Below are 13,903 nucleotides of genomic sequence, written 5' to 3' on the forward strand. Positions count from 1 at the left end.
AAGATCCCCTGGAGGAGGGCAGGGCAACCCATTCCAATATTCTTCCCTGGAGAATCCCATGGACAGAGAAGTCTGGCAGGCTACAGTCCATGTGGTCACAAAGAGTAGGACACATCTGAAGTGACTTAGGATGCACAGAGAATGACATCTCATAGTAATTCCCTTTTTCTACTGGCCATAACCCTCAAATAACTTGAGATCATATTTTCCATAAATGGTACACTGTGTCATTTCCTCATTTTTAACTATTGGGACATTATGATGGTTATAATATGGATTGCCTAGGAGTATAGCTGACAGTTATCTACAGTGCTCCATGATATTGCTGCCTTGGCATCATGTGTATGGACCAGAAGCCCACGGGTGCCTTGCCTTGACACCAGGTATTCTCATAAGCACACATGCTAGATAACAGCCTGAAAGTTCATAAGCAAATGTAAATTCCTCATAGGTCTTCCCCAGCAGCCCTGGTGACCAGCAATCTTCCTAAATCCCAGGCCCTTCTATTTTTACTTACTCATTTATTTGTGGCTGTGCTGGGTCTTGGTTGCTGTGCGGGCTTTTCTGCAGTTGTGGTGCATGAGCTTTTCACTGCGGGGGCTTTTCTCGTTGTGCCGCGCGGGCTCCAGTGCACACACTTCCGTAGTTGCGGCTCCCGGGCTCCAGAGCGCAGGCTCAGTACTTGTGGGCACGGGCTTAGTTGCTCCGCGGCCCATGGGATCTTCCCGGGCCGGGCATGGAACCCGTGTCCCCTGCATTGGCAGGAGGATTCTTAGCCACAAGGAAAGTCATTACTTTTTGGTGAGAATGCTTCAAGTTCTCCAGGCAGCCTTGATGCTGACAGACACCTGAGAAAAGGCTCTGGGACGTGAGGGAGAAACATTCTAAAGCTCTGATCTTGACCATCATCAGAATAAAAGGGGAAAAAATTTAGCAGTTGAAAACCACGTCAATAGGCAACATCAGAAGTAGAGAATGAAAGGTTTGTAAACTGTTAATCCAGGGCATTTCAGGAGGAAAAGCAGACATAGCCTCTGACCCAGGACAGACATTTACCCGAGAAGCTGCCATTTCCTCCTCTTTTCCTCCTGCCCTGGGTCGTTTTCCCCTCAAGGTCATGGGGAAGGATCACCTCAGCATCATGAGATAACACCTTCCAAGGCGTCAGCACAGCGTCTTCGCCTGCTCGCAACACGCCCACAGGCAGAAGGAGCTTGAAAAGCTGAGAGGGCCCACCTCTCCTGCCCTTCGTCTCAGGAGAGACTCAGGACGATCAGCTCCTCCCGGAGACGCACGTCAAGTTTTCCTTTGCTGTCCACATGGGTTCTCTCCCCGGATTCTGCCAACACGGGATAGGTGAGCGGCACTGACGTCCCCTCCCGACCCCAGAACAGCAGACCCCGCCACCCGTCCCGGCCTGAAGCTGGCTCTGAGCTCTCACAGACGCGCCCGAAGCCCCGTGTTCAGCCCGGGCCTCGCCTGGAGCAGGAAGACAAGCAGCGCTGATGCTCCTCCAGGACCAGGGGCCGGAGTTTGCGAAAAGGATCCTCCTGGGACCCTAGATGATTTGCCTCAAGATTTTCTCTGCAGCTTTAAAGTGGATACAAACCCTCCCCAGTCTAAGAAGCTATGAATTAGCCAGTTTGAGGGGAACCCATGAAATGACACGTTGAACAAGCCCCCTGTGGGTGCTGACGCTGCTCCTATAACACCTGTCTTCCGTGGCACTGAGCTGGAGCCATCCCACATAGCACACCTGGGAGCCCTGAGCCGGTGAGGGTGCGGGGCTGGAACCTCTGAAAACACCGGCTCCCTCCGCCTGATGCCCCAGGAGGGGCTCCTCCTGGGGTCTGCCCTCCGTGGCCTCGAGCTGCACTTGGGGAAGGGGAGGTGGGAGGCGAGTGGTGCACAAAGTCACATGATGCCCTTGCGGGGTGTGTGTGTGTGGGGCGGGGGTGTGGTGAGGCTCTGCTCTCCGAGATCTTCCCAAAGTTACCCTGAGTCCTTGGGTCCTGTCTCCCCATCCCCTTCCTGGGGCCACGTGCTTTCCTTCTCAGTAGCTCAGTCGTGTCCCACTCTTTGGCAACCCTGTGGACTATAGCCCTCCAGGCTCCTCTGCCCTTGGGATTTCCCAGGCACGAATACTGGAGTGGGTTGCCATTCCTTTCTCCAGGGGATTTTCCTGACCCAGGGATGGAACCTGCATCTCCTGGGTCTCCTACATCGGCAGGTGGGTCCTTTACCACTGAGCCACCTGGGGAAGACCTCCTGGGCCCACGTTCATTCACAAAATGATTAGCGTTGTGACCATCTACCCGCAGGTGAGGGGGCCTCCATCTTCAGAGACCAGGGGCACGAAGGTATTTACATCACAGCTTTCTTTGACAATGAACCAAAGGCAGTCATGGAGGATTAAAATGTTTGTTGGGAAGGGACCAAAGCCTTTGGAAATGATGCCATAAATGTGTATTTGATGATACACAAAGGAAGTAGTGATTAATATTAAGTAAAAAGGCACATTGTAACTGAATTAGCAGATGATAATTTTTTTTGGTGTTGCTGCCCTATTGCATGTGTGTTTCTACATTTTAAGAATTGTTTGAGGGATTTCCCTGGTGGGCCAATGGTTAAGAATCTGCCTTGCAATGCAGAGGATGCAGGTCTGATCCCTGGTCAGGGAACTAGGCTCCCACATGCCACAGGGCAACTAAGCCCATGCTCCCACAACTAGAACCTGATTCAGTCAAATAAATAAATATTTTTTTAAAAAAGAAAAGGATTATGTGGCTATAGTTTGTTCTCTCCCTACTGTTTACCTGATATTTTATCACATCTATAAAGTGCATTAATTGAGATAAAAATAAAACGGGAAACATACCCATTTTCTAAATATTATTTGAGAGCATTAAATCTCTTCAAATATCCTATGAAGTGTGCATGCACCAATAACAATGTATTTTTTAAAGTTTAAAGATTTTTTTTAGAGAAGGTTTAGAGTCACAGCAAAATTCAGAGAAAGGTACAGAAATTTTCATATGCTTCTTATTCCCACATATGTATAACCTCCTTCTTTATCATCATCTTCCACCATAGGGGTACATCTGTTACCACTGATGAATCTATGCTGCTGCTGCTAAGTCGCTTCAGTCGTGTCGACTCTGTGCGACCCCATAGACGGCAGCCCACCAGGCCCCTCCGTCCATGGGATTTTCCAGGCAAGAGTACTGGAGTGGGGTGCCATTGCCTTCTCCGTGATGAATCTATAGTGACATCCTAAGTATTTAAGGTCCATATTTTACCTTATAGCTCACTTTCAGGGTTGTACAGTTTGTGACATTGGAGAAACATATAATGACATGTATCCATTATTAAAGGTTTCCATTTATTTTTGTTTAGTTTTTTTTTTAAGGAAACTTCATACTGTTCCCCACATTGGCTGTACCAGTTTACATTCTTTCTGACAGTGATGTTCCCACCAAGGAGGCTTCTCTTTTCTCCAGACCCTCTTTAGCACTTTTTATTTGTAGATTTTTTTGATGATGGGCATTCTGTTGTAAGGTGATATTTCATTGCAGTTTTGATTTGCATTTCTCTAATGATTAGTGATGCTGAGCATCTTTTCATGTGCCTCTTGGCCATCTGTATGTCTTCTTTGAAGAAATGTCTGTTTAGGTCTTCTGCCCATTTTTTGATTGGATTGTTTGTTTTTTGGATACTCAGTTACATGAACTATTTGTAAATTTTGGAGACTAATTCCTTGTCAGTCACATCCTTCACAAATATTTTCTCCCATTCTGTGGGCTTTTTGTTTTATTTGTGGTTTCCTCTGCTATGCAAAAGCTTTTGAGTTAAATTAGGTCTGATTTGTTTGCTTTTGCTTTTATTTCCATTACTATAGTAGATGGATCAAAAAAGATGTTGTTGAGATTTATGTCAAATAGTGTTCTGCGTATGTTTTTCTCTAGGAGTTTTATAGTATTCAGACTTAATAATATGAAAACCAAAGACCCTTCTCAATGTACTTTTCAATACTTCCCAGTTCAATGGTACATGGAGTTCAAGGGACCGAAATATTTCTTGAGACATCTGGTACCCATGTTATGGACTATTCTTTTAGAAATTCTTTGAATTAAAAAATTGACCAGTAAAAAAAATAAAAGGTTCCCACAAATCATTTTCACTGTCCAGAAAATCCTCTAGACACAGAATATTCATAGCCCCACCTCTGCCAATCCTTGGATAACACTGAAATTTTTAAAATTAATTCCTACTAGAGTACACTTGCTTTACAAAGTTGGGTTCATTTCTACTGCACAGCAAAATGAACCAGTCACACATACATATACCCGCTCCCTTTGGGGCTTCTTTCTGACCCAGGTCACCACAGAGCATTGAGTAGACTTCCTTGTGCTACAGAGTACATTCTCATCAGTTATCTATTTTATACATAGCATCAATAGTGTATGCGTGTCAATCCCAATCTCCCGATTCATCTCGCTCACGCCCTTTTCCCCCTTGGTGTCCATACATTTCTTCTCTATGTCTTTGTCTCTGCTTCTAGTTTGAAAATAGGATCATCTATACCTTTTTCTAGATTCCACATATATGTGTTGATATATGATATTTTTCTCTTTTTTTCTACTTAAAGCTCAACATTCAAAAAACTAAGATCATGACACACACTCCCATCACTTCACAGCGAATCGATGGGGAAAAAGAGGAAACTGTGATGTAAGACAAGCATAGAGACAAAGAGAGCGAGCTGGGCAGTCAGGCAGAGAAAGATTTGTTATAGGAAGAGAGAAAGTGGCTGGCCTTGGAGAGAAGCCAGTGCTCTCTCTTTGCTGCCAACCCTTCTTATACCTTATTGATGGGAAATTGTGCCCCGAAGGGAGGGGCCTTTAGTGTATCTTTAGCCCACAGCTGGGGTCTTGTTATCAGGGAGTTGAAGGGGTCTCATGGTTGGGGGGTCATGTAAGTGTTGAGAAACTGGCACCAGCAGAGGGAAACAGGATATCACCTTAAGGAAAAAACAGGATGTCACCATGGCAATTTGGTCACTGTGACTTCATCCCCTGTTTGTCAGGTCACCACAATGGGCCATTTTTAAACTATACACTATGAGCCCCTTGTGAACAAGAGACAGACTTTATTTTTCTGGGCTCCAAAACCACTGTGGATGGTGACTGCAGCCACAAAATTAAAAGATACTTGCTCTGTCGAAGAAAAGCTATGGCCAACCTAGACAGCATATTAAAAAGCAGAGACATTACTTTGCCAACAAAGGTCCATCTAGTCAAAGCTATGGTTTTTCCAGTAGTCAGGTATGGATGTGTGAGTTGGACCATAAAGAAGGCTGAGCACTGAAGAACTGATGATTTCAAATTGTGGTGCTAGAGAGGACTCTTAACAGTCCCTTGGACTGCAAGGAGATCAAACCAGTCAATCCTAAAGGAAATTAACCCTGAATATTCATTGGAAGGACTGAGACTGAAGCTGAAACTCCAATACTTTGGCCACTTGATATGCAAATTGACTGAATGCAAAAGGAGAAGGGGGTGGCAGAGGATGACATGGTTAGATATCATCACCAATTCAATAGACATGAATTTGAGCAAACACCTGGGGGTAGTGAAGGACAGGGGAGCCTGGTGTGCTGCAGTTCATGGGATTGCAAAGAGTCGGACACAGCTTAGTGGCCAAACAACATAAGATTAGGTGATTATTTCATCTTTATCCATGAAAAGGAGAGCCTGGGTACTCTGCAACCATGACTCATGAGAATGTAGGGGCTTACAGTTGGGAAGCATGCAGTAATGGGTGCAGCAGAGCTCACCAGCCACCAGCTGGGATTGTTAAAAAGAGCCAAACAAATGTGAAAGATGGAGGAGACACTGTACAAAGACACAAAGGTGCTCACCAGGACAAGGATGCTCTGGGTGGCTCTAGGTTCGGGGGAAGATCTTGAAGAGATGCTGGTCCTATGAATGTATTGCACCCTTTGCTTCTGGCTGTCCAAGATGAAAACCATGGAGACACTGGACCAGATCATGAACACCAGACATGAAACAGCAGGAAGTAAAAACCATCCTACATTCAGTAAGACTCTGATTCTATTATGAATCAAACCATAACACAATCCTAAATCTTTCTTCTTTGTGATGTTTCTGTTACTCCATTGATCTTTCACATACCTAGTAAATTGAATATTTATCAGCATGTGCACAACCCAGCAGAGGAAAATAGTGGGTCCAATGTACTTGGGACCTTTCATTTTAAGCTGTCCCCACCTGGAGTTCCTGGGACTAATGGTGATGGCCTGGCAGACCCTCAAGAGGCAGATGCTACCAGTGGACACTCCCCTGGCCACTCTTTGGATATAGTAAACAATTTTGCATTCAGTATCATTGAGAAAATATTTCCACCCAAACACTTCCATTGTCCTTGGAGTTCCTGTAGAGAGCATGATCAAGGAGTTGGCTATAAGCAGATACTCAACAATCAGATCTGTGGATCTTAGCCGGCATCCGGTGAAGTGAAGGAAGAGATAATGGTAAAGAAGAGAGAAATTTCCCAGGATTCCAAATATATTCTGGGATAGGAAGATCAATTCTATTACAAAATCTCTGGTGGCCATCCTTCCAGTTCGCTGTGAAGGATATTTGCCTTCTGAGCTAGAGTTTCCTGCACAGAAAAATGAGGCATGGGCCACATGTGTTACACCAAGTGAAATTTAATCTTGTCCACTTATTATTCATTTCCACAGAGATATATTACCTTCTTGTTTTTATTTTACTAAGAGGTTTCCATAATGGGGAAACAGTGGAAACAGTGTGAGACTTTATTTTTCTGGGCTCCAAAATCACTGCAGATGGTGACTGCAGCCATGATATTAAAAGAGGCTTACTCCTTGGAATGAAAGTTATGACCAACCTAGATAGCATATTCAAAAGCAGAGACATTACTTTGCCAACAAAGGTCTGTCTAGTCAAGGCTATGGTTTTTCCTGTGGTCATGTATGGATGTGAGAGTTGGACTGTGAAGAAGGCTGAGGGCCGAAGAATTGATGCTTTTGAACTGTGGTGTTGGAGAAGACTCTTGAGAGTCCCTTGGACTGCAAGGAGATCCAACCAGTCCATTCTGAAGGAGATCAGCCCTGGGATTTCTTTGGAAGGAATGATGCTAAAGCTGAAACTCCAGTACTTTGGCCACCTCATGCAAAGAATTGACTCATTGGAAAAGACTCTGATGCTGGGAGGGATTGGGGGCAAGAGGAGAAGGGGACGACAGAGGATGAGATGGCTGGATGGCATCACTGACTGGATGGACGTGAGTCTGAGTGAACTCTGGGAGTTGGTGATGGACAGGGAGGCCAGGTGTGCTGTGATTCATGGGGTCACAAAGAGTCGGACACGACTGAGTGACTGATCTGATCTGATATATATCATATGATATCACTTATATGTGGAATCTAAAAAAAATTGTACAAATGAACCTATATATGAAATAAAAATTGAATCACAGATGCAGAAAACAAACATAGTTACTGAGGGGGAAGTGGGGAAGGGATAAATTGGAAAATTGGGATAGATATACATACGCTGAAGTAGTGAAAGTGTTACTTGTCAGTCGTGTCTGACTCTTTGTGACCCCATGGACTGTAGCCTGCCAGGCTCCTCTGTCTGTGGAATTCTCCAGGCATGAATACTGGAGTGAGTAGACATTTCCTTCTCCAGGGGATCTTCCCGACCCATTCTTTACCGTCTGAGCCACCAGGAAAGCCCCGTATACACACTACTATATGTAAAATAGACAAGTGATAAGGACCTCCTGCACAGCACAGGAGACTCTACTCAGTACTCTGTAATGATCTATGCTGCAAAAGAATCTAAAAGAGACTAAATATATGTATATGTATACTGATTCACTTTGCTGTACTGCAGAAACTACTGCAACATTATAAATCAACCATGCTCTGTGGAGTCTTGCCCCAAGGCCACAGTCATGGAGCCCAGAAACAAGGTCATCTCCGGAACTGTCTGAGCCCCCTTGTTGTTGTTCAGTCACTCAGTTGTGTCTGACTCTTTGCGACTACATGGACTGCAGCACGCCAGGCTTCCCTGTCCTTCAGTATCTCCCAGACTTTGCTCAATTCATATCCAGTGAGTTGGTGATACCATCCAACCATCTTATTCATTGTTGCCCCCTTCTGCTCCTGCCCTCAATCTTTTCCAGCATCAGGGTCTTTTCCAGTGAATTGGCTATTCACATCAGGTGGCCAAAGTATTAGAGCTTCAGCTTCTGCATCAGTCCTTCCAATGAATATTCAGGGTTGACTTCCTTTAGGCTTGACTGATTTGATTTCCTTGCTGTAAAGGGACTCTCAAGAGTCTTGTCTATCACCACAGGTCAAAGGCATCAATTCTTTGGCACTCGGCCTTCTTTACGGTCTAACCCTCACATCCATATGTGACTATTGGAAAAACCCCTTTGTAACCACTGCCAAAAGCTCTGGCCCCATCTCTTGCCATCATCACCAGCAGACTGCCTAACCCCAAATTAGGCAAAAATGCCCATCCTGGTAGTCACCCTATAGTGCCCTATCCAATTACCTAATGCTAGCCTTCCAGCAGGAATCTTCTTGGTCTTGAGACTATAAAAATCAGCTACTAACCCACGAAAAGCACCGGCTCTCTCCAGCCAGCTGCATTTGTAGCACCTTCATTATCTCTGCTCCCTGCTCTTAATAAGTGTGCTCCCTTCTGAAATACTGTGTCTGGAAATTCTTTTCCAACCCACGCTCAGACTGCCCCGACAAACTTGAATAAAAAATTAACGTAAAGTGAATAAAATAAAAGCAGAAAAAATCTGGAAAAAAGAGCTCTTATAAATGAGCGAATCACTGCTATGAAGGTCTAGATAGCAGTGACAAAGCTCTGTCGAGTCAAAGCTGTGGTTTTCCAGTAATCATGTATGGATGTGAGAGTTGGACCATAAAAAAGGCTGAGTGTCAAAGAATTGATGCCTTCAAACTGTGGTGCTGGAGAAGACTCATAAGAGTCCCTTGGGCAGCAAGGAGATCAAATCAGTCAATCCTAAAGGAAATCAACCCTGAATATTCATTGGAAGGACTGATGCTGAAGCTGAAGCTCCAATACTTTGGCCACCTGAGGTGATGAGCTAACTAACTGGAAAAGAACCTGATGTTGGGAAAGATTGAGGGCAGGAGGAGAAGGAGGTGACAGAGGATGAGATGGTTGGATGGCATCACTGACTCAATGAACATGAGTTTGAGCAAACTCAGGGAGATGGTAAAGGACAGGGAAGCCTGGCATGACTTAGCAACTAAACCAGCATAGGCAAGAAAGGACTTAAACCTGACTTGTCTCATAGCAAATCTAGCACATTTAATCACTGTGGTATCTGCCAAATCCAGGTAGCTCTGTTCACCCAATAGTTTAAATAGATATTGAGCTCTTTTGGTAATGTGTCATTATATTTTGGGCTTCCCTGGTGGCTCAGTGGTAAAGAACTGCCTGCCAATGCAGGAGATATGGGTTCAATCCCTAGGTCAGGAAGATCCCCTGGAGAAAGAAACGGCAACCCACTCCAGTATTCTTACCTGAGATATCCCAATGAGAGAGGAAGCTGGTAGGCTATAGTTCATGGGATCACAAAGAGTTGGACATGACTTACAACTGAACAACAGCAACAATTGATAGTAGAATATTTTTAGATGAGTGAAAGTATCATGGTATATTTGAGCCTGACTGGGGCTATCTGACGGAGAAGGCAACGGCACCCCACTCCAGTACTTTTGCCTAGAAAATCCCATGGACAGAGGAGCCTGGTAGGCTGCAGTCCAAGGGGTTGCGAAGAGTCGGACACGACTGAGCAACTTCACTTTCACTTTTCACTTTCATGCATTGGAGAAGAAAATGGCAACCCACTCAAGTGTTCTTACCTGGAGAATCCCAGGGATGGGGAAGCCTGGTGGGCTGCTGTCTATGGGGTTGCACAGAGTCGGACACGACTGAAGCGACTTAGCAGCAGCAGCAGCAGCAGGGGCTATCTGAAACTCATTACTATAAATGTAGACTTTTCTTATGTGCTGATTCCTTTTCTTCAATAGGGAAAACAGTCTCATCAATTTAACAGACCTAAGACATTTTCAGGAGGTAACAATTACTGTCTCCATTAAGCACTTCACATACTCAGAGATGAAGCAAACAGTTTTATACCAGGAACTGTCATTTGGGTTCACCATTTCTGCACAGGACTAAGTGACCTGTAGATTCATCTTACTCATTACTAGAAGCAGAAGGTGTCATAGGCACTCACACCGGCAATAACCCCGAAAATGGAATCTCTGATGTCAGTAAACGAGGCTGAACTTCAGACTGAGTTCAAAACTACAGTTCTTAAGGACTCCCCTGGTGGCACAGTGGATAAGAACCCACCTCCCAGTGCAGGGGACACAGGTTCAATCCTTGGTCTGTCCGGGAAGATTCCACATGTCCTCGAGCAACTAAGCCTGTGCGCCGGCACTTTTGAGCCTGCTCTCTAGAGCGGCACACTGCCACTCCTGAGCCCACATGCTTCAATACGGAAGACTGAGCGCCTAGACTCTGTGCTCTGCAGCAGGAGGAGCCACTGCGGTGAGAAGCCTGGGCGCCACAAGGAGTGGCCCTGCTCACCCCGACTAGAGAAAGCCCATGCACCAGTGGAGACTCCGTGCAGCCAAAAATAAACAAATAAAAGAAAAAACCCTATGGTTCTTAAGAAAATTAAAAGTCAAGCTGCACTGTCACTCACACTCAATGCCAGGAATCAAGGTCATTGTGGAGTACACGAAATTATACACTATAACTTCAGAGCGGTCATGGATTGCTGTTGGATCTCTAGTCCTGGCCTCTCTGTACTGGTCCAGCTCAAGAGTCAGAATCCTTTCTGTGTGGCTTTGGCACTGGACTAGATTTGAACCCTGAAGAATTTCTTTTTTATCTGAAATAACCACTTATCCCAGTTCCTGATACTCCTTGTCTGCAGACTCTTCCTCTCAGATTGAAATAGAAAATGGGTATCTGACTCCTTTCTGTTGCCAGGACACTGTGGGGGGAGGTGTGCTGGTTGAAAATCAGCACCTGTGTTAGATGGAGGCTGTCACACCCCTAGATATGGATTTGTGATTCCATGACCTCCTCTTCCCTCAGAATTGCGATTATCTTTTCACTTTTAGCTGCAATGAGAAGGTAGGCTCATGGAACAAGGGGATACTTGTGTAAAACTTTTAATTAACTTTCTAAAAACTGTTAATTAACCTCCCCCCCCAAAAACTACAATCAACTTGTCATTCCCAAAGAGACCACTGCAGTGCTCTGAGAGGCTTTTTCTTTTATACGATCTGGGGAGGCAGATAGATTCTCATATGGAATGAGCAGGAAATGCTGAGTTGACAGCTGAGAGCCTGGCAATGAAACTCTTGTATTGTGCTGACTTCTCTGTTCCTCTGAGAAATTTTTCTACCCAACAGTGAGTTCTTTCCTGACCCCTGAGCTTCAGCATCGCTTAAGTATGATCAGAGAAATAGAACCAAACTGCCTGAGGATTTCTAAGCCCTATAATTAAAAGGAAGACCATGATGACAGCAATTTTTATATTAAAAATTATTGTATATATTTGTCCAACTCAATGCCAACTAATTTGGAAGTCTAGGTGGTGATAAAGATGTTTTCCACTAAAATATGTTTTACCAATATGGACCCATTCCCAGGTAGTTACAGAAAGCCTAAATGAAAAATGTCCACAGAAAGATGGAAATTTATAAATTTCTCCCCCTAAAAGTACCCCCAATAGTAAGTTTTAACAGGAGCTTTCTTGCTTAGTCTCTCAGTCAGGTCCGACTCTTTGCAACCCCATGGACTGCAGCACACCAGCCTTCCTTGTCTTTGACTATCTCTCAGAGTTTGCTCAAACTTGTGCCCATTGAATCAGTGATGCCATCCAACTATCTCATCCTCTGTCATCCCCTTCTCCTCCTGACTTCAATCTTTCCCAGCATCAGGGTCTTTTCCAATGAGTCGGCTCTTTGCATCAAGTAGCCACAGTATTGGAGCTTCACTTCAACATCAGTTCTTCCAATGAATATTCAGGATTGATTTCCTTTAGGACCGATTGATCTCCTTGCAGTCCAAGAGACTCTCAAGAGTCTTCTCTAGCACCACATTTTGAAAGCATCAGTTCCTTGGTGCTCAGCCTTCTTTATGGTTCAACTCTCACATCCGTATATGACTACTGGAAAAACCATAGCTTTGACTAGACAGACCTTCGTCAGCAAAGTGATGCCTCCACTTTTAATACGCTATGTTTGTTTTGATTGTGTGGATCACAACAAACTGTGGAAAGTCTTAAAGACATGGCAATACCAGACCATCTTACCTGCCTCCTGAGAAATCTATATATGCAGGCCAAGAAGCAACAGTTAGAACTGGAGATGGAAAAATGGACTGGTTCCAAATTGGGAAAGGAGGACATCAAGGCTGTATATGGTCACCCTGTTTATCTAACTTATATGCAGAATACATCATGCAAAATTCAGGGCTGGATGAAACACAAGCTGGATTCATGATTGCCGGGAGAAAGAACAATAACCTCAGATATGTAGATGACACCACTCTTACAGCAGAAACTGAAGAGGAACTGAAGAGACTCTTGATGAAAGTGAAAGAGGAAGGTGAAAAAGCTGGCTTAAAACTCAACATTCAAAAGATTAAGATTGTGGCATCCAGTTCCATCACTTCATGGAAAATAGATGGGGAAGCAATGGAAACAGTGACAGACTTTATTTTCTTGGGCTCCAAAATCACTGCAGACTGGGACTGCAGCCATGAAATTAAAAGATACTTGCTCCTTGGAAGAAAAGCTATGACCAATCTAGACAGCATATTAAGAAGCAGAGACATTACTTTGCCGACAAACATCTGTCTAGTCAAAGCTATGGTTTTTCCAGTAGTCATGTACAGATGTGAGAGTTGGACCATAAAGTTGAGCGCCAAAGAACTGATGCTTTTGAACTGTGGTGTTGGAGAAGACTCTTGAGAGTCCCTTGGACTGCAAGGAGATCCAACCAGTCCATCCTAAAGGAAAGCAGTCCTGAATATTCATAGGAAGGACTGATGCTGAAGCTGAAACTCCAATACTTTGGCTACCTGATATGAGGAACTGACTCATTGGAAAAGAGCCTGATGCTGGGAAAGATTAAAGGTGGGAGGAGAAGGGGACGACAGAGGATGAGATGGTGGATGGCATCACCCACTTGATGGACATGAGTTTGAGCAAGCTCCAGGAGTTGGTGATGGACGGGGAATCCTGGGTGCTGCAGTCCATGGGGTCGCAAAGAATCAGACACAACTGAGCAACTGAACTGAACTGTCATAGCTTTTCTTACAAGGAGCAAACGTCGTTTAATTTCATGGCTGCAGTAACCATCTGCAGTGATTTTGGAGCCCAAGAAAAGAAAGTCTGTCACTGTTTCCATTTTTCCCAGATCTAAGTCTGGGAAAGTATAATAACCTCTGTCTAGTGGTGTTAGTGTTCTGTGCTGCCCAGAAACTCTCCTAACTCAGGAGGACAGAATTTTCTTTTCTGGATTCTCAGAAACCTACTGTATTTGCCACATTCTCATATCTGTCATTTGTTCATCAGAACACATCCCCCTCCCCTCCTCCCTCACACTAGCAGTGTAAGACTTTGGAGGGATCAAAGAGAGCTTCCTTGTAGTTCCCTCCATGCATTTCCAGAGAGCTCTCATGTGTGCTCTCAATGGGTGGTATGTTCCTCCCTAAGAAAAACAGCATCACACACAGCATCTGGGGCTTCCTTGGTGGCTCAGTGGGTAAAAATA

The 13,903-nt window shown here is 44.6% G+C and overlaps 1 long non-coding RNA gene across 1 annotated transcript in view; it reads right to left on the reverse strand.

Moving 5' to 3' along the window:
- LOC123330268 overlaps positions 1 to 13,903 on the reverse strand; it is a 64,401-nt gene that overhangs the window by 22,799 nt on the left and 27,699 nt on the right. The gene's annotated exons all lie outside the window — the stretch shown is intronic.

The sequence above is a fragment of the Bubalus bubalis genome, chromosome 18, assembly GCF_019923935.1.
Source record: "Bubalus bubalis isolate 160015118507 breed Murrah chromosome 18, NDDB_SH_1, whole genome shotgun sequence".
In the NCBI taxonomy this organism is placed as follows: domain Eukaryota; kingdom Metazoa; phylum Chordata; class Mammalia; order Artiodactyla; family Bovidae; genus Bubalus; species Bubalus bubalis.